Consider the following 3,997-nt stretch of genomic DNA (forward strand, 5'->3'; position numbering starts at 1 on the left):
CCGTCACATGAATTTGCGATTAGATGAAGTCGTTGCCAACAATACCGAAATGAGTTCGAGGATAAACACGGTGGATGCCAATATCACTACGTTGAGACGTGAGCACAAATCTACTCGTCGCCGGTTGCTATCTTTCTTCCGACGCCAAGGAGTTGAGACTACACCTTCTCCAGCGAGTTCACCTTGATAGGTTTTATCCTTTCTATCTTTTAACTCATTTTCGTTATTATTATTATGTTTTGTCAAGTTTGGTACAATATTTTTAATTATGTTTGGTACAATTTTCTTTATTATTAAGTTTGAATGTTATCGTACTATATTTTTCATTTCTAATTCGTATGGTTTATTTCGTACTATTTTTCGTGTTTTATTTCTTTTTGCACCAATGAGGACATGGTCCAAATTAAGTGTGGGAGGAGATATTTCATATTCATTTTAATCTTAAGTACGAATGAATGCAACGAATAAGAATTAATGCTATTTATTTAAGTATAAATGCATGTTGTTATTCAAGTTTAAGTAAAGTATAATATGCAACATTTTTATATAAAGTGCAACATTTTTCAAAACTAGTGACAATTTTTCATAAACATTTATTTTTGTTAAGTATATATATTTCATATGTTTCAAACAATTTTTCTCAAAATAATGTTAAGCATATTTTAAGGTTATCACTATTGGTAGAAATAATATTTCTATACGGGCAATATTTTTACAAATCTCCGATACGATTTTATCAAAACGTCTCGAGTAAATGTATATAAGTAAAATTTCTTTAGTTTCAAATCTCTATTTTACATCATGAATTCATGATAAATATAAATCTTATTTTCAATTTTCAATTAGGTTTATAGGCATAAATCAAACTAACAACTTTAGCTTTTTAGCCCGATATTATTTTTCGTCTTACATTAAAAACCAATTGAAGTTTTTAAGGAAACTTTAGCCATAATACATGTTGAATTTCAAGTCAATATAGGATGAATGTGCTATTTTTCTTTTCCCAATTTACAATTTTCATTTTTATAACTCGTGTTAATTTAATCAAGTAGTCGTATTCTTAACTTTTGGCCACGATTGAGACCAACCTTATCACAATCGAGGTATGAAAGGGAAGAACATTAAGTACCGTTTACTTTTGGCCACGATTGCGACCACCCTTATCACAGTCGAGGTATGAAAGGAACGTTAGAAATCAAAGCAAAATTAAACGTGTTTAAAGTTTTAAGTAACGATTGCGTCCACCCATGGCATGGTCGGTACCTCTTAAATGAACACAAAAGCAAATTAATTCATATAAAGTCACGGACGAGACCACCCTTATCACGGGCATGACTGAGCAAATATATTAAACCTGAGTCCTTAATAAATCTATATTTGTAATAGTTTAGGTTTGGGAAAGGAAATTTTGTGCTTAGAAATGCCTTGAGACGAAAGATTCAAAAACATACGTGCTTACACCGTCCCGAATACTTCAATATAAAAATTGAGATACAAGACGAATGATATATCTCTTTTACACTATCTAGTTTGATACTTTGCGTATAAATTTACCATGAAAGTTTATCTTTTGGTTTAACTAATTTAAAGAGGAATATATGGATATACAGGAATTTTCACATGCACCTTAATGATCAAGTGAATTTGCTCATTCACCGTTAGATATAGGCTTATTAAATATAAGCCTCATGATACTTTGAATCTCCACCTTATGATTCTAATAAGCCTAGATCTAACGGTGAATGAGCAAATTCTACATGCTCATTAAGGTGCATGTGATCAAGACTGATGGATATATGTTCTATTTATAAAGAGATTGATTAAAGAATAAATTCAGTAAAATTTTGCTCGGGACTAGCAAAAGCTTAAGTGTGGGAGTTTGTTAAGCCCAAAATATACCTAAAATATCATATATAAATACGTTAAATTTACATTGAAATCGTGCTAATTATATTCATTTGGAATACTTTTACGTCTTTATTTACTTCTTTGATGCAAGGTACTTAATTATTTGGGTAAATCCAAATAGGAGCTAAAACGGAGCTAAAATGGAGGAAAAACCTAAAAAAGGTACCAAGAATACGTATCAGTCAGAAGAACGCTCAAGGAGGACGAGAAGCAGTCGAGAGATGGGGAGACAAGTCCCTGTCGCGACTGAGATTTTCATAATCTCAGTCACGACTTACGAAAGGCGTCACGGGAAAAAAAATGCAACTTCAACTCACCCCTGCACCCCTTATCGCGACTGAGATTTTCAGAATCTCAATCGCGACAGCGAGGAATTCTGCACATATCACATGTTTTAATCCGAGAAACACGTCTGTTCGTTTGGATAAAAGCGACCCTTCACCAACGGACACAACCCATCATTTACAACCCTTCAACAACTATAAATAAGTGATCCATTTCAGAAATTTAAGTTGTTGGTTAAGTTAGAAAAGTTAGAGAAGAGAGTTATTATGTTGAGTTTCTGATTCAGAAAAGAATCAGAAAGTTAGATTTCATTTCTGTAAACAAACTTGATGTACACAAGTTGTTATTAGATTAGTTATAAACACAATATTAGTTTAGTTTCAAAGGTAGATCAGAGACAAGTTTTCATTCTAGTAGTGGACTGACCAGTCTCTATTCTGAAGATTCAGCGAGAAGAATTAACGGCTGAAGCGTATAGGGTCTGACAAACCTACGGAGTTTGAGGGAAAGATTGACAACCCGGATCTCAAAGTTTTCGTCGCAATGCTCTCCATGTTTCTACTTCTCTGTTAACTTGTGAAGATTCACATTTCATTAATGATATATTTATTTTATGCAATACATTCTTTCTGTTGTTATTTTGATATTGTTCTGACAAAATGATTTTCAAAATGATAAATTGGTGTTTTTATTAAAACGTTCTATTCCATCTTATTCATATAAGAACTTTGTTGAACACTTGACAGATTTAGTTTTTATGGATGGTATGATCACTGATCGCGACTTATCAGATATAAAATACTAATTTGATTAAGGTAGAAATCTGCTCCGAACCAGAGAGATTTCTACGGTTCAAAGCCATTTAATTGAATAAAATTCCTATATTATTACATGTCCATAGTCTTACCAAAGTTAAAGTTGTTTTCTTTGCTTTATGAAAATAAGTTTTATACCTTCTATTTATTCTAATTACGGAAGTATCTATCTTGTAATCAAAATCTCAAGACGGAATTATTTTCTAAACTCAATATAATATTCTTATCTAATCCTAATTTACCCGAACCAATTCAATCAATTAAACGATTTTCTTTTGTTAAACCTAAACACGTGATTAAAACTGAATTAAATAAGGTTTTAGTCAAAAAGCGTTCCCTGTGGGTTCGATATCTTTTATTACTACAAGCGTATATCGTGCATTTGCGGAAATCGCTCAACATTAAGTCAAAGCAAAAACAGATCCACAAGGAGTCTCCAAAACCTAATCACATTACCCAATTCGTAAAAACTTTAAACATGAATTTCTTTTTTTATTTTTCAGCTCTTTTGCTTATTGATTCTCGAGACGTTTGAATTTTTATGTTGATTAGATAGATACAGTTCAACTCAATATTTGTTTGGTGTTTATTAGCTGAAAAATGTGGCTTCCCCTCTTAATTCGTGTCCATTGCTTGTCTTAGTTGCTTGAATTTTGGGGTTTTCTTCTTGTTTTCTCTTCCTAAGTTTGTCTGTTAATAGAAGAAGTGGAATAAGTAAAAGCAAAGAGTTTCAACCATCATTCTCCTTTTTAAAATGAGAATTTGTGGACTCTATTGTTGAATCTTTAGAATTGAGTCAGTTCCCTTCATGAAGAAAATGTTGGGCATCATCTTGCGAATAGAACATGACAATTGTAATCAATCTATTTCCCTCCATTGATATGTCAGTATCAAGTATTCTAGATAAAAAAATGAAAATGTAATTGTTGATTCTTTTTTAAAATTTTCATTCTAGAATAACAATGTAAAATTATTGAATTCTATAGAAA

Source organism: Euphorbia lathyris, chromosome 3, assembly GCF_963576675.1.
Source record: "Euphorbia lathyris chromosome 3, ddEupLath1.1, whole genome shotgun sequence".
NCBI lineage: Eukaryota > Viridiplantae > Streptophyta > Magnoliopsida > Malpighiales > Euphorbiaceae > Euphorbia > Euphorbia lathyris.